The sequence below is a fragment of the Elephas maximus genome, chromosome 17 (genome assembly GCF_024166365.1).
Source record: "Elephas maximus indicus isolate mEleMax1 chromosome 17, mEleMax1 primary haplotype, whole genome shotgun sequence".
NCBI classification, from domain to species: Eukaryota; Metazoa; Chordata; class Mammalia; order Proboscidea; family Elephantidae; genus Elephas; species Elephas maximus.
This window is the reverse complement of record NC_064835.1, coordinates 27,760,102-27,777,753: the sequence shown is the minus strand read 5'-3', so window position 1 is coordinate 27,777,753 and position 17,652 is coordinate 27,760,102. Positions and strand designations below refer to the sequence as shown.

General features: G+C 48.1%; 1 protein-coding gene across 3 annotated transcripts in view; it reads right to left on the bottom strand.

Annotated features, from left to right (window-relative positions):
• The window catches only part of PKNOX2 (PBX/knotted 1 homeobox 2), a 354,889-nt gene that overhangs the window by 198,461 nt on the left and 138,776 nt on the right, over positions 1–17,652 (bottom strand). Inside the window, exon 1 of one of the 3 annotated variants that reach the window (XM_049857338.1) lies at positions 1,361–16,243. The exons of the other annotated variants lie outside the window; for them this stretch is intronic. The gene's annotated coding sequence lies outside the window, so the exon portion shown is untranslated. Of the gene's footprint in view, positions 1–1,360; positions 16,244–17,652 lie in introns of those variants that run through there. 3 annotated transcript variants of the gene reach the window in all.

The window sequence follows — 17,652 nt, the reverse complement described above, 5'->3', positions numbered from 1 at the left end:
CTTATTTGAAATGCTTGCCATCAGATCTTCTGACACTTCCTGCATATATGAAGCTGTCATTCTGCTCGGATCCCTGACTCCCTCTCACCACAACTCCTGCCATCATTGTTGGAGACTTCGACACCCATAAAGATGACCCATTCAATACCCTGACCTCTTGGTTTCTGAGCTTCCTAGCTCCAATAAACTTCTCTTCCCTCACATGGTCATTCCCTAGGCTTTATTACACCAATAACTGAATAACCTATGAAATGCAGATTTCCAACAACCCACTTTATGGCCACTGCCACTCTCCTCAGCACTCACTTACTCCGGCACTTGAACCTCATCTAGGCCTCCATTCCATTTACAAAACACTTTTTCTATTATCCATCACTACCACTCCCTGCATGTTTCCACTTCCTTTCTTACCTAGCTCTGATTCCACAGTCCAACACTTGAACTACTTCCTTGTCAACAACCTTAATCTTCTTGCATCTTTCTCTCTGTTGTGCTAGTTGGGAAGAACTCCAGTCCTGATAGCCTATCCACTTATTCTGGGCCTGCACCAAATCAGCTGAATAATTCCAGACAAAAAATGACGCAAATTTACTGACCAACATAGCCACAAATCTCACTCAACACTGCCAGAAAAACACACTACACTTCCCTAGAAAATTCAATTTCCTAATCTCTGGGGAAACTATCATACTTCGTTCACTCTCCTCCAGCTTCCAACACTCCCTCCCTTTATCCCATTCTCAGCTGATGACCTTGAAGTATATTTCATAGAGAAAATAGATTTCTATAAGATGGGAGCTAACTCATTTTCCCATCAACAAGCCCTTTATTGTATCTGCATCAGAATTGAAACACACTGCCACCTCTCCAACCCCAATTCCAATAGAAGAAGAGTCCTGGCTTCTATCCAAGGCCAGCACCTTCATTGGGCTGTGAGCCCATTCTCCCTGGTCATTTCAAGAACTTTGTTTTGGAACTTTTCTATTTCTTCTTGCATTCATCATTTCTCCCTCTTTACTGGATCTTTCCCATTGGCATACAAACATACCTCAATATCATCCACCTTTAAATAAACCCTCCCTTGACCCCACACCTTCCTCCAATTACTACCTCTTTTCTAAGCTCCCCTTCCCAGCAAAACTATTGAGAAGAGTTGTCTTTGCCCACTGTCTCCACTTTCTTACCTTCCATTCTCTTTTCAGCCCACTCCTATTACCAAGATTATTAATGACTATATCTCACTGAAGTAAATGGCTAATTCTTTATATTCATCTTGACCTCCCAGCAGCACTTGACAGAGTTGGCCAATTGCTCCTTCTCAAAAAACATCCTTCTCCAGGTTCTATGACACCTCACTCACCCAGTTTTTCCTCATACTTCTCTGGCACTCATTCTCCGTCACCATTACTGACACTTCCTGAAAATGCTGGAGTGTCTTCAGCATTCTTACTTCCTGCATCCTCTGTCATTCCCTGATCTTACCTCGTCCTCTGGTTTTAAATACCTCCTTAGACACTCAGATTTACGTCCCCAACTGTACCTCTTTCCAGAGCCCCAGATGTTTGCATTCAACTGTCTATTCAACATCTCTATTTTGGAGTCCAAAAGGCATTCCAGACTTAGCATAGTCAAAACAGATCTTTAATTTTCACCCCTCAAATCCAAATACCCCCTCCTGCCAAGCCTTCCCATCTAAGTAAAAAGTACATTCTCTACTCAGTTGCTAAAAACCTATAAATCAATCTTGATTCCTCCCTTTCCCTCAACCACATCCAGTTCATGAAGAAGTCCTCTTGGCTCTACTCCCAAAGTGAGTGGGAGTAGAACCACCTGAATCCAACCACTGCCACGACCTAGACCAAGTCAACAGAACCTCCCATTGGGCCTCCTGGGCTCCACACAGCAGTCAGAGAGGTCTTTCTAAAGCACAGTAAGCTCTCATCATTCTCCCACCTACGATCCTCCAATGGCTTCCCACTGCAAGTAAAGTAAGATCCTAACACCTTTGCGTGGCCTCCTACGACTTTTGCATGGCCCCTACCTGCCTTTCTGACCTCATTTCTCTTTATTCTCTGTCTTGTCTCCTGATTCCCAGGCACACTGGTTTGGTTCCATCTCAGCTACTTTGCTCTTTCTTTTCCTTCTGTTTGAGATGCTTTTCCCTCCTACCTAGAAATGCTGTCACCTTCCCTTCCATCAGGTTCAATGCAAATATCCCATCCTCAGAGTTTCAAAGGCCTCAGAGAGCCTTCTCTAATACCAGCCCAGACACTCTCTCCCACTCTCTTCCACAGGACCCTACTTTGTCTTCTTCATGGCATTATCAGGAGCTAACACTTTCTTATGTGTATATTTGTGTCCTTGTTGAGAGTCTTGTTGTTGGCTCTCTCCCCACTTAAAATATGAATTCTCTGATGGCAAGGGCACTGTCTCTCTTATTCAGCTCTATTCCCAGCACGTACAACAAAGCCTTGCATACAGTAGGAACTTAATTAATATTTGTCGATTACCTGCTTGAAGGAAGCAGTTTGTGCCCAGATGTGGGGGCACAGGGAACTCTGAGACCCCCAGATATGGTAAAGATGTAGGAGTAAGGCTGTGGGCTCCTTAAGGGCAGGTTCTGTTGTCTTATTTATCTCTGTGCCCCAGGAGAGGACCTGCACAGGCCTGGGTCATAATCAGTGCATAATAAATACATGTGGACGTGTAGCATCTCAGAGTTGGGCATTCCTTCATCATCCCTGATCTGATCTTCCACCCTAATGCAAGATCTTCCATTCATTATAACATCCTTGACAGGTGGTCATTCAGCTTTCCAAGATCCTAGAATATCGGTAAGAAAGGTTGGTGCCATTCTTCAGGGTCCCAGCCTAGGCCTGGCCCAGCCCCCAGGCCCTGTCAAATTCTCCTTGCTCCCAACCTGGTCTTCTGGCGCCACCACACTCTTCTTCTGCGCTTCCTTGCCTACGTTCTTGGTGCCATGGTTGCCCCACAGCTTGTTCTTCAATTTTATTACAAGGTAAAAAAACATCCCAGCTGATGCAAAGGCTACGGTTTCATGAGCAGCTCTCCTATGTGAACTGACTGAGCTCCAGGGAGCAGGAGCAGCTCTGCAGGGGCACCTGAGCCCCAGACGTCATGACTCCATGCTATACCCTGGTAAGGTAACCTGGCTTTCTCTGGTCTACTTCTGCCAAATACCCTCATCCTTCTCACTCCCGGAACCAGTCATCCATCCTTCCCCCTCCCCCGCCCAAGGATCCTGAGGTCATGAAAGGTCATGTGATACTGTGGTGAAGAGTGTAGCTTCCAGCATCATTCAGACCTAGGTAAGATCTGGATTACTATCTTGTAAGACCTAGGTAGGAGTGCCTTGGTGATGCAAATGGTTAATGCGCTCCACTGCTAACCGTAAGTTTGGAGGCTCGAACCCACTCAGAGAGCCTTCAGAAAAAACCCTTGGTGATCTACTTCTGCAAAATCTGCCATTGAAAACCCTGTGGAGCACAGTTCTACGCTGATACACTTGGGGTCACCATGAGATGGAATCGACTCAATGACAACTGGTTTAAGACTTAGGTAAGACCATGGGCAGGTTACCTGAATTCTCTGAGGCTCATCTCTAAAATTAAGATAATAATAACATTTAGTTCAAAAATAATAATAGTTTCAAAGGATTATTATAAAAGTAAATGTGTTAATAAGACAAAGTACTTACTATAGTTCTAGCCAGAGTAAGCACTCAATAAATGATAACTATAGTAGATATTAAAACCAAACCAAACCCGTTGCCATTGAGTCGATTTTAACTCATAGCAACCCTATAGGACAGAGTCGAACTGCCCCATAGGGTTTCTAAGGGGCAGCTGGTGGACTTGAACTGCCAGCCTTTTTTGCTTAGCACCCGAGTTCTTAACCACTGGGCCACCGGGGCTCCATGTCAGATATTAGGTGCCCCAATTCTACCCTCTGGCCCCAGACCAACATAATGCTATCTTTACATCATTAGAAGGAAACAATTTCTTATCTGGCCCACCCCCACCCCCACCTCTAGTCTTTCCGAGAATATGCAGAAGTTTTTTAGTCTCCTGGTTACTGCTAGGATGATTCCCTGGATCCAAGGTGTGTCTTAGAGGATAAGCTCCCCCAGAACACTAGCCACAACCATACACTCTTGAATTGCACAACTCAACTAGTTGACTTACCAAAACACTTATCAAAGTCTTTGTTGATTATGGTAAATATATATATATATATATATAGAACGTTAGAGTTGAAAGGAGCCCCCAGAGATCATCTAAGCCAACTTTCTCATTTTGCTAATAAGGAAACTATAGCCCACAAAAATGGGAATTTACCCAAGGTCACATAGTGATAGTTGGGTCTGGAACTCTGGCCTCCTAATTCAAAGGAAGGCACACTGCCCACACCTAACCTCGTTTCCAGATACCCTTCTGCTGTAGAAAAACATTGCCTAAGACACCAGACCATGACACATTTTCCAGCAAAAATTCTGTCCATGTAGCCCAAAGCCAAAACACGTCTTCTTTGCAGCATCATCTTCACCCCTTAGAGAGATTACTGGAGACAGAACAACTCACAGCAAGAGAACTGTGGGCTGACCTGACCTTGCCTGCCTCCCGCCTCCCGCCTCCCACCTTCCTTCTCTTTCTTCTATGTCCCCCGCCTCCTTCTGCATCTTCCCCTTTCCTCGTTTTGCCTGGGCTGCCTGCCTTTTTGGCTGTTTGCTCAGAAGCTGGGCTCTGTTTGCTGAGCCTTTATTCATTTTCATATTACCTACGATATTTTCAGCTGCTCCTCTGGGTTTTTAGGAGAATTTCAAGTGCTGAGAAGCAAAGTGGGCTACAAAGGCAAACGTGCATCCATGGCCTCTGAGCCTCACCAGGGAAAGCTGTTCCTCTCAGCAGCTGCCTTCCTGACTAGTGAGGCCATGAACTCCTGGCCTGACACAAGGGCCTCTCACCCTGGGCTTCTGGGGAGCTCAGGATGCTTTTAGGCAAACAAGCTGCAAGTTTTCTCCAATCTAAGACTGATGCAGCAGGCTGGCTTGCTTAGGTCCTTGAATGATGGGTCAGTGGCAGGTGGGGTGCCCAGACCACAGAGGAGGCATCTCAGAGGTACTTCTATCCCCCTGCCACCCCAGAAACAAATAAACAAAAAAAGAAACAAGGGCTAAGGAAATGAGGCATCTCAGAGGTACTTCTATTCTCCCCCAGAAACAAGGGCTAAGGCAGCAAGGCAGGCTTGAGTAGAGAAGTCAATTCCCCCACTTTGGAAACCAGCCTCAGGAAAGCACTGATTCACTGCTGCTTCGCTCCGACACCCATCAGGACCCATTGCTGAAGGCACTGAGAGAAAGCACCATAAAGAAGGCTGCTCCCCCTGAAGGAAGCCGGAGAGTTGTCATTGTGCCCAATTTAGTTGAGAAGATCAAAGCCTAAAGAACATCTGTCTCCTTCTCAGGCAGGGTCCAAGGTAGAGCAAGGCCTGAATCCTCCATATTGTAAACGGAGGTAGGGAGGGCAGGCACAGAAGAAAATGAGCAGTCAAAAGAACATGGCGTTCACTAAATTGTACAAGTAAAAAATGTTGAAATAGCAAATATTTTTCTTACACGTATTTTTATCACAAAAAATAAAATAAAAAAAAAAAAAACATGATATGTAAAACCAGAAGATCTGAGCTTGAGTCTTGGTTGTCCCATATATTTGTTATGTGACCTTAGCAAGTCACTTAAACTTTCTATGTCTCAGTCATCTCAATTTTATAAGTTGGGGCAACAGAAGCCATTTCAGGGTTGATGTAAACACTAAATGAGATTAAAAAAAAAAAAAACTGTGCACGTGTTTAGTAAATGGTAACCAAAAAACCAAACCAAACCCATTGCCATTGAGTCGATTCTGACTTATAGTGATCCTACAGGACACGGTAGCACTGCCCCATATGGTTTCCAAGGAGCGCCTGGTGGATTCAAACTGCTGACCTTTTGGTTAGCAACAGGGATCTTAACCACTGTGCCACCAGGGCTCCAGTAAATGGTAAAGGGCTTTATAAATGTCGGTTGTCATTATTTGACCAGAGTCAGACATTGAATCAGTGGATCAATCACCTAAGAATCCAGGATCAGCCACATCGAGACAGACTTAGGTAAAAACACCTGGAGAGCTTTTTGTACCCTCACCCTGCTCTCTGAGACCCATCCCACCAACACTGCCAGCACTTTTCCCGACTTGAAATAATCTTCCCTCCAAGCCTCCATGCAATTTGTTCCAAATGTTCTAGGAGTGTAGCAAGAGGCCTGGGTTATTGGATATTTGTCAGGTCTAATAAAAAGCACTGAGTGGCTCCGGACTCAAGGTGCTCTCTGGGTTTGCCACCGTAGTACTTGGCCCTGCTGCCCTAGGCACTGGACATTAGGGAAACAAGAGGAGATTTTATTGCAGAGCTGAGGGAGCCAGCTGGGCCTCTGTACCTCAGGTGGGCAGGGGCAGCTTTCCTGTCAGCATGTGGGAGTCCCTCAATGGCTCCAGTTGGAATCATCCCATTTCCGGGTGCCATGGGGTCAATGGAGCTCTGGGGCCCAAAGAGAAGATGCTTCTTGACAGGTCTTGCAGGATTTTGTTTGTTTGTTTGTTTTTCCTTGAGAAGGTCATCAAGTTGCTGCTATCCTTCCCTTAACTGTGCTATTTTCTGGACAGGACAGATACGGAAGGACTAACTAGACCTGAAAGCAGAGCCTCTGGAGGGTGCAGACTGAGTCTGCTTTGAAAGCCAAGTGCCTGGCAGAGTGCTCTGAGATACAGTATCTGCCCATTCAATGTTAAATGAATGGAGGCAGGAGTGGGGCTGAGATCTGACTTGGGATGGAGGTAAGGGGCTGGGAAGGAATCCAGTGCACATGATGGGAGTAGAGGCCCATTTAAGAGAGAAGTGCATGGAGCACCATGTTCAGGCTACATGCAGCATGGAGGAAGTCCAGCAAGAGAGTATGAGTGCCTCGACAGTGTACAAATGGGAACTTGGTCTTAGAATTAGGTAGAAGCCCCTTTTCTAAAAGCAGGGAGAAATGGTCAAGTTGGACTTGCAGCAAGATTTGAGAATTAACCCAGGGCTCCTTAGATCCTTCCCGAGAAAGAAGACCAAAATATATCCCAGAGCATGGGTAGGATTCAGTCTGTGGGTAGAAATTCTGTGGCTACCGCTTTAGAGAGATGAGCACCACAGGCAAGGAACTGGGAAGGTCATTCAAATTTCTGCCCCCAAATCTCTAAACAGGACCATCAGACCCTGTGAAGGACACAGATGTCTGGAGCTTTGACCTCAGCCAAGGGACAGCCCCGACACACCTTGAAAGACCCTTACCACAGGGCCTCTCAAGTCAAATGTCAAACTCTCCTTAAATAGCCCATACTCATTGTAAACCCAGACCCAGGGGCTGCCTAGGTGGCCAGTTATGGTTTCCATGTTTCTTCTCATCATCCTATTTTGGGAAATATGAAAGGCAGAGAGCATAAAAGCCTGTCAGAAGGTATAAGAGCCTCTTTGGAAAGGTAGCTTGGGATCTGGGTGCCATTTGTTTTAATTTTCTTCTCCGCTGAATTAAGGCTGAGGAGGCCACACTTGCCTTCCAAACGAAGAGTGGCAAACTGCTAACTGAAAATAAAGTTTTTGTTTTCCAGTGCATTCATTGTCCCTTCATTATTCTCTATTCTATGAACAAATTCACGACAGTTGGACCACAAGTGAATGAGCCAGTCTTAGCTTAGGAGCACACTGTGAATGACACTAGGCATGGGGAAAATTAGAGAAGATAGTCAATGGGAACAAAGACTAATGAATGGCATATTAAAGCCAAAATTAAAAACCCCAAGGCATCCGCTCGACACCTGTGCTCTTGAGGTGACACAGGGAGAGACGTGTCACGACAGGATCAGTGATCTCCAAAAAGAGCCACTCACCTAAGTGCAGAGGGAGAGCCACAACTGGGCTCCAGGAGGAAAGAGCACTGATGTCATTCATTTGCTTTTCAGAAGAGTGGGCTGGTGCTAGTTATAGGTTATTTGCAAGGCTGTATTAAACCCGTCTTCAGGTGCCATTGAGTAGATTCTGATTCATGGCGACTCCATGTGTGTCAGAGTAGAAGTGTGCTCTGTAGAGTTTTCAGTGGCTGATCTTTCAGAAGTAGATTGCCAGGTCTTCCTTCCAAGGCGTCTCTGAGTGGCCTCAAACTGCCAACCTTTTGCTTGGCAGCCAAGTGCATGTAGGGATGGATAAGTCTAAGAACACTGAGTTATCCAAATACTAGCCATGACTAGAGATGTAGCTGCTCCAGTAAGTAAACAGATTCCTTCAGATAGCCAGAAAAATTGTTTAATAGGGAAAGGGAAGAAGCAGAGCAATAGCAGAATATTCGGGAACTGTGGATATTCTCTCCATCCTCTGCCTCATTAACTGTTATATCTCCAGTGCCAACAACTGTCCCAGCACATATGAAGTATTTGTTAATAAGTATTTGTTAAATGAATGCATGCATGAAACCCAACCTCTAGAAAACTATCACTATATGCTACTATCCCCCAAGCCAATCCACTGGGGAGAACTCACCAAAACTCTAAGAGTCACCCCCACCCAAGAAGATGTAACAAACAGCCTACATCTAAATGACCTGGCATCCTTTTGAATGCACACTGCCAAATGTACTTGAAGAGACCTAGATCATCTCCCTATTCTATTGAAGAGAATAGCGACTTGCCTGTCTTGCGCCCAGACTCACCTTAAGTCCCACACTGGACAACAGACCCCATCTGCCTTCACCAACCAAATACACCTAAGCAACAAACAGTCAAGGGGCCAAGGGTGCTTCACCCTGGGACACTCCACCCCACCTCTGCAAGCCTTAGTAGTCACGCCAGCTCCCTCAGCCCTCGCACTGATTGTAGCCCATGTTCTATGATTACAAAATGGAATTAAATGACACGCCAAATTAAAGAGTTATTTTTTCTAATAAATATTTTGCATAGGATGTGTTTATAACTGCATTAATTATTTACACTGCCATATAGACAAAGCGTAAATATAAAGAGAGAGATCAGATGGTTCCTGGAGGGGAAATAAAATGAGAATTTCCATCAGGATGATGAATACCTGCAGTCTAACTTTGGGACTACGGCTGGGGGGCAGGTAGAGAGAGAGGGACATCTCGAGAACAAATCTGACAAGCGTTATCGAGGCTTTTGAAGGAGGAATATGTTAAAAATGAAAGTGAGTACAGAAAGTTTAAATATTTAATACCTGCATTAATTCTAATTCACACTTTCTTTATTTTTCAGATTAAAAATTTAAGAGAATTCCCATCTCTTTCATCCTCTCTCCTCCACCCAGGAGGCACTTTGCCGTCGCCGTTCCAGGGACCATCTTTAACAGAACCTGTGTAAAAAGGGTATGAGAACAGCGTCCTTCTGCTCTCCCCACCCCAGGCATCTCCCCCAACTCCCCTCCAGGAAGCCAGTGTCCTTGGGCTTCTGGCGCCAGAAGGACTTATGAGACCAGAGGCACTTCCTGTCCTCCTCAGCCCACTCAGAGAGGGCCACGGAGCTCTCAGAGATGACAAGGCCAAGTTGTGGGTTTAAAGTGCTTGCCTAAGCCCAGGTTTGTAGGTATGGGAAATAGAGAAATTCCACACTGAACTAATTTCTCATAGAAACAAGAGATTTTCTCTCACACACAGCCCCAGGCCCTCCCTACCCTCTAGAAGCTTCTAGTCCAAGTCCCACCAAATCGGCTTTCTGTGCTTCCAGTGTTACTGTAAGACAGAATTGGCTGGAGAGAAGAAATAATTTCCTGAAGATCACACCTGGGAGAGTCACTTTAGGACTATTACTTCTCCTTCAATCCCAGCTCCGGGATCCAGCCCTTGTCCTCACGCCCAGCATTAACCTGGGTGAGCAAACTCACTCACAATAATGCCAAACTATTTTTTTTTATACACCTGTATTCCCTCACGAAATACTTTCCCGGACCACGTTGGCCCCTCCCCGGCCCTGTGAAGATGCTGTTATCAAGCTTCACTTTAAAAATAAACTTTACACAGGAGAAAACCCAGGTTCTGAGAGGCCATGTGACAAGGCCCACCCCTAGCTAATTGCCACTGAGTAGACACTCATGGCAACCCCATGTGGGTCAGAGTAGAGCTGTGCTCCATAGGGCTTTCGATGATGGATTTTTCAGAAGTAGATTACCAAGGCCTTTCTTCCAAGGTACTTCTGGGTAGACTCGAACCTCCAACCTTTCAGTTAGCAGCTGAGCATGTTGTTTGTACCACCCAGGGACCCCAACAAGGCCCAAGTTCTCCTTATTCCAAAACCAAAACTCTTTCCACTGTTTTGGTGCAGCTTCTTCAGCAAATGCCTTCCAAAATACTGAACATGGAAGTAAACAGAAAAATTGGGCTGACAGACGCTCTTTCACCTTGCTTCCTGGTTTCTGAGTGGCCAGTTAGCATGGTTGACTTAGAGAAAGATGAAAACAATGTGAACTTAGGGACTGAGCTCTCTGTTCACCTGACAGGGCCTCTGTGTCTTTGTTCCTTTTTCCCTCAGAGACTTCCAGTGACCTTCCGGCCAGAGACCCTCAGAGGAGAACTGTTGGAAAAGTGGCCTTGAAATCCCAACATCTTTCTGATCCTCTGGGCTTTGAATTGTCAAAGACTGGGCTTTATACTGTCCCCCTTTTCTCTCTCTCTCAGTATCTTCCCACTCAACAATCACTTACCACAAATTCCCATACAAAACACCTTCATAAATAGTGCTGATTAGCTCCTTGTTCTAATTAGGCCTCTGCTCGAAGACAATCCCCTCCTCCCAGTCCCACTCCTCCTGATGTGTCTACTGATGCACAAAGTGCCTGTAAACCAACAGAGAACACACACACACACAAAACACACACTCCCTCTGTCAGAAAGCTGAGCAGGAAATCGTACCTGTGGTGGGGATCTGAGATATCGATCTGGCGCTGAGAGATGTTTGGGGTTGTTTGTTTTTTTTACTACTAGATACCTGCTGGAGTCGGGCCAGCCCTTTAAATGAGACCCGCAGCGCTAGAAATCATCCCAGCTTAATGTCTGGAGAGCAGAAACCCTCTAAGCAGTACCTTCTTCTTCTCTCTAGCATAATTCAAACGGTTTCCTCCCAAAAGGGCAAGGAAAGAGAGTCCCCAGCGAGGTAGAGGGCACGCCTGGATGAGTGCAAAACGAACAGCTTCAGAGATGTCACCTCTCCTGCCAGGCCTTGGGGACAAGCACGTCCTCCCTGGCCCTTCTGTTTGCTCCAGATCAGAGCACTGTCCAGGGACAGGAGTTTGATCCACATGGGCACTGAAGGCTGCACACAAACACATGGAGATAAGTTCGGTAGACCAGTTGTTCATACGTCACCAAACGCATCTACTCATCCTTCCCAACTTCACCCAGTTGTGAAATGTTCAGATATGGGGGGGCGGGGCGGGGCAGGGAGGTGGCAGATGAGAAGGTGATTTAGCCAAAAGAAGACACCGATCAGTGTCCACACTGTGGCTGATGACAGCAACACAAACAGTGATGGCAAGCTCATTGGTAACACCTGGCGTGAACAAAACCCCTTTCTCCCAGGGGCTCCAAGCAGTTTCTCTCTCACCTATACTCAAATCCCCACGGAGGCAGAGAGTTTGCAGAAGGCAAGGTTTTCGGATCTGAGCACAGCACGCTGCATATTCTAGGCATCCTTTCTTTCTCTCGTCTCCTCCTATTCTTTCCTCCCTTCCTTGTGCAATATAAAACGATCTTAAAACCTGGGCTGGGGGTTGGAAGACAACAGTGAGGCCTTTCCTGAACCCCAGAACATGTGTGTACGTTGGTTTTGCTGCTCTAAGAAAAGAGGCTCAAGGGTGGTAACTCACCAAGAAATTATCTAGCTGCACGTGCTGAATGAGAGGAACTCGATGGCAAGGTCTAGGGTCTGAGGGGACAGGAAGGAGAAAGGTCAGGAGAACGTGCTCTTCCTTCTTGGTGATGACTGGCAGGGGCAGGGGTCGTAGTGCAGTTAACACACTTGACTGCTAACTGAAATGTTGGAGGTTAATGAGGGGGTAGCCTCCATCTCTGCACCCTTCTGTCCAGCTCTTCCAGGACCATCTGATAGTCCATTATCCTCAACTCACCCACCCTACCCCCAGTGCCTTGGAAGAGAGGCCTGGCAATCCATTTCCAAAAAACCTGCCACTGAAAACCCTATGGAGCACAGCTCTACTCTGACACACACAGGGTCACCATTAGTGAGAGTCAACTCAACGACAACTGTTTTTGTCTTAGGGGGTGGAGCTCTTTGTAAACCTACCTTTCATAAACATTTTATTTTTAAAAAGCTGTCTTCAAAAGGGCTAATAACCCCTTCCTACCTACACACACCTCCACCTGCCTTGCAGGGAAGCGTGAAAGGGTCAAGAGTAAAGGAAATCACAGTTGCTGAATGCCTTCCTAAAACGAGACACAGCCCCACTTCAGAGGCATTTTCCTGGAAATAAGGTAAAGTTGGAAGGCCGAGAGGTTTGAGAGTCAGGAGACTGACCAGCTCTGTGACCTTGGACAAGTCACTTATCTTCTGAGCCTCCGTTTTCTTCCTTCCAGCATAAGAAAAATGTTATCTCATGGGGGGTTTAATTCTGCTCAGTTTTAATGCTTAGAGTTCCTCTTGCGTGTCGGCCATCACCGCATTTCTCATTCAATTTTCACAACAGCCCTGTGAGGAAAGGCTAGCACTCCCTTCTGAGAGATGAGACAACAGTGCGGGGTGCAGCGATTTGCCTAAGAGCAGAGCCCTGGTCAGTTGTGGAGCTGTGGTGGAGCCCAGGTCTCTGACTCCAGAGCCCATAGGCTTTCTACTTCACCACAGCTGTCTCCTGATGTGAGGATGAGGTCATGTGCTCCGGGCCTCTGGGAAGTTTAAGGGCTGGAGAATGTGAGGTAAAGTTACTTCTCTGCGAGTTCAGATTGGTGGGGAGGAGAGGGGCACTTTTCCTTTTTAAGCTTCCCATTCAGAGTCCTTTGACTAGACACTTGGCAGCCAGGGCTTTCTCCCCTGCTCTTAGAGGCAGAAAAACCACGGGGGCCTGTAAAGCTCTGGGGACAGTGCCATGGGGGGCTGTGAGTCCTACACTCCACTGAGGAACACAGACAACAGCCCTGCACTGTGTCCACTCTGTCCTGGCTCTCTGAAGGTCTAGGACAGATCTCTTTGCGACACCAGCGTTTCTATCTGTCGCTGGGATGGAAACGGTCCCAGTGAAGCTACATGGCCAGCTAGGCTGAGGAGGCAGAGGAGGAAATCAGTATTGGGGATGCCCCCAACCAAGAGAAGGATACAAAGAGAGACTTATCACGAGGTCATCTGTGGTGCTGGGCGCTGTCAATGAGGGACATGGAGCAGATAAAGGCCTTGGAACTCCCATGTTCACATGTGTTTAGGAAACCTAGGTTAAAGTGGAGTATGAGCCCTATAACTCTTCAAGATGTGGTTTAGGAGGCAGCTGGCTTGGCTCTGGAACCTCTCCCCTACCCCCCGAGTCCACTGAGTTGAACTTTGGGAAATAACTGATTTGGGGCCACCTTCCCATTTCACAGGTGGGGCCAAAGGAGGATGGGAACTGGTGCAGCTTTATAAAATTGGTCACTTTCCCAAGTCTTCCTCATCTCTCCAGTATATGTGGCTGAGAATTAGCCCACACCTGTTTCCAGGGCTTAGAGAAAACACGTCTGGCTGCAGCTGTGGCACATGGAAGAAAGGATATCTGTCCCTTCCTTTTAAGGGAATGGGGCACGAAGTGGGGTATGGGGAAGGAAGAACGAGGCCCCTTGAAAATGAAGAGCCATTGAACAGAGTAACTAAGAAGGCAGTAACAGAAATGGCCACCCCAAGAGCACTCCAGGCCTCTGCAGATCTTAAGCAGGGACCACTCAGGTCACTTCTCGGGAAGCTGAGTCCCAGCCTCCAATGCCCCACCCCACAGTTATCAGACCTGCTTAGATATACTATCCCTGACCTCAGTTTCCCCATTGGCTAATGGCGCCCTTCCGGAAATAGGCTCATATCCAGTGACAAAGTCCCCAAGTCCACAGTAGTCAGGGCCACATTCCAAGAGTCCTGAGGAAGGCACCCATGGAGCTCACCAGGTGAGGGGAGAGGCTGGGACATGACTGCCCTCTGCACAGGGATGGGGCCGTCATTCCCACTCCTCCCAGTCGCCTCTCCATCTGGGCCCACCCTGTGCTTAGCACTGTGTGTGGTGGTAGGCAGGGAGGGGGCATGTGATTCACGTCCAGAAAATGAATCCAGGTGCCCTGTAGCTCCTGGTCTGTATGTCTACCTCTAAAGACTATTTCTGGAAGTGTTCAGAGAGAGGAGTACAGCATCCTCAACATCAGGGATGGCAGTCATGGCACCATCCTGCTCAGGGTCAGGGAGTTCAGGCTTAAGGGGCGGGGGAAAGGCCATCTCTACCACCCTGTAAACATTATAACCCTGTGCTGGTCCCCTGAGGTCACAGGGTTGGGTGGATGAGTTGAGGATAATGGACTATCAGATGGTCCCGGAAGAGCTAGACAGAAGGGTGTGGAGATGGAGGCCAATAACCCTCCTTCTCCTTCATTAGACACCATTCTGGAACTTTCACCTCCCAGCTCTGAGCCCCGCCAAGGCAGCTGCTGTCCAGACAAAGACCCACTACTTCTTCCAGCCTGGCCGAGCTGGGCGGTCTGGGTGGAGGCGGGGTGGCAAGGAGAGGGACCAGTGAGAGCCAGGACCGGAAGAGAGTCTGCATGTCTTGTCCTTGATCCACGCCCTCCATGCAAAGACAAGACTCTTGAGATAGCCACATTCTGTGGGGCCCATTCCGGCCCTGGGGCAGCCTCTCCCCATTCTGCTTTGCTCCTCAGCCACATGCCCTTGGGCTGAGCTAAGTCCAGAACCCGGCTGAGTAGGGGAATTGTTCTGAGAAAGTGGCCCGTTGGCTGGTTGCTATGGAAACCGACATACCACAGTGCTGACCCCGGAGAGGTTTAGCACGCTCCCCCAGCAGGGATGCCAGCAGCTGGACCGCAGCTGTTACAGCTCAAGTGGGGGCTGGAACCGCAGCCAGCTATCCCTGCTGTTTGTCTAAACTAGTCCCAGCAGCAGATCCCCTCCATTTGCTCCCACTCCTAATTCTCGTACAGCTCCCCCTTCCACAGCCAGGAAGGGAAAGGCTGAGTCGGCCATGGCAGGACTGGGGGGCAGTTAGAACAGAATGCTTGAATCCAGAGAGAGGAGGTCTCCTCTATGAAGCATGATGCATTCTTGAATGGTAGGGCAGCCTCATCGCCATTGTGTAGCAGGGAACACTGAGGTCCAGAGGAAAATAGGTTCTGGCCCCAGCCACGCAGCAGGTCAAGGCGGAAGCCACAGCTCTGCTCTCTGCGCGGTCTCTTTGCAGCCCTTACAGCAATTCAGCCCTCACTCCAGAGTCACGGACTCCGTGCAGACAGGAGCATTCAGCCAATGTTCACTCCCTGACATAAGCAAGTGGAGGTGGCATTAACCACTCAACAAAAGGAATGCCAGAAAACTGATAATAGGAACAGAAAGAGGGTTACATCAAGAGAAGAAGTGTGTGTGAGCTGGGGAGCAGGGCGGGGGAGGGCAGAGGGGCAGAGAAAGTCAGGGAAGGAGAAAACAGAGAGGTGAGGAGCTACACAGAACGAGTTGAGCAGGGGAAAAGACAGCCTCCCCACCCCAAACAAGGTGTTGTAGGATAGTGAGCGTTATGTCAGAAAGGAGGGGGAAGGGAATGGGGAAGGGAGAAGGGGCAAAGGTGGAAGGCATATTAGGATTGGTTTCAGGGAGACATCTCCTGCCATCCCATAATGCCTCGAGCTCCCCAAGTGGCCTAATGCAAACACACCAACCTGGCCCCTGCTGCAGTGTGAAGCTTCCAGGCTCAGGCCAGGCTAATCTGAGCAGGACGCTGAGCAAACACCCCTTCAGCCCAGAGAGGTGAGATAGCTTTTCCTCCAGGTGCCCTATCAGTCGACCTCCTACAGCAGCGAGAACACAGGCTTCCTTTTCCTCCCCCAGCATGACCCGCCTCATGCTCACTTTGTTATGACCCTTGTCCCCACCCCTAAAGGTCATCACCCTGCTGGCTCAAGGGGAGATGCAGCTGAAGGAGAGGACTCTTCAGCAGCCCCACCCCTCCTCCATCTCCCAACTCCCCGCCCCTTCCCTCCTTGGCCCTTCCTCATCTAGAAACCCATTGCCATTGAGTCAATTCTGACTCATAGTGAACCTATACTCATCTAGAATGGAGTCTAAAATCAGTGTAGTAAGCATCCGGCCCTCTTCTCTCCTCCAGAACCGGCCTCACTGATCCTAATGAACTGGTGCCCTCTGTAAGCCTTTTCCCCACCAGCCACCCAAGCACAGCTGCTTGCAGGCCAGTAGAGGACTGCTTTGCGCACTTGCCCTTTTTTGCTGGTGGGCAGTTGTCTTCTTTATGAAGGCTTTACTCGCAGACCAGTGACTCGGTAAACAGCTGGGGAATGTACCAGCATTACTGCACCAGCATTACTGCACCCTGTAACTGAATACCTGGCTCTGCAATGGGCCAGCAGATTGCTTTTACATTTACCACCTTTTTGATAAAAATTCATATCTCAGGTGAGTATTTATATTGTGTTTGCAGATCTGACAAGGACAGGATTGGAGCTGATGTGCTGTTCCTCTGCCCGCCTTAGACCAGCTGGTCAGTTACAGACACTTGGCTTTGATTTGAGGGTGAAATGCACTGGCAGAGAGGAGCGTTGTACCACCCCCTCAGCCAGTTAGTCATCAAAAGGCATTTACTGAGCACCCTACCCTGCGCCGAGCCTCTGTGCCTGGTGGTAGGGAGGGGCATGTGGAGCAAGTCCAGGCAAGGATCCCCGTCCACTACAAGTTTGCAGTCTGAAAGAAAGGCAGGGCTGACCTCTGACATGGAGCAGTTACAAACAAATCAGTGCTGAGCACCAGCCCACTCTGACTGCTGATGTGATAGGAGTCGAGGCACCAAACTCTCTGCAAGAAGTGATGCCAACCATCAGCCTGAGACCGGAAGAACTAGATGGTGCCCAGCTACCACCAGTGACTGCTCTGACAGGGAACACAACAGAGAATCCCTGATTGAGCAGGAGAACTGTGGGATGCAGACCTCAAATTTTCATAAAAAGACCAGGCTTAATTGTCTGACCAAGACTAGAGGGACCACAGAGGTCATGATCCTCAGACCCTTTGTTAGCCCATGACTGGAACCATTCCTGAAGCCAACTCTTCGGACAGGGATTGGACTGGACTATAAGACAGAAAATGATACTGGTGAGGAGTGGGGTTCTTGGCTCAAGTAGATACAGGAGACTATGTGGGCAGCTCCTGCCTGGAGGTGAGATGAGAAGGCAGAGGGGGACAGAAGCTAGTTGAATGGACACGGGGAATACAGGGTGGAGAGGAGGAGTGTGCTATCTCATTAGGGGGAGAGCAGCTAGGGTTACATAGCAAGGTGTGTACAAGTTTTTGTATGAGAGGCTGACTTAAA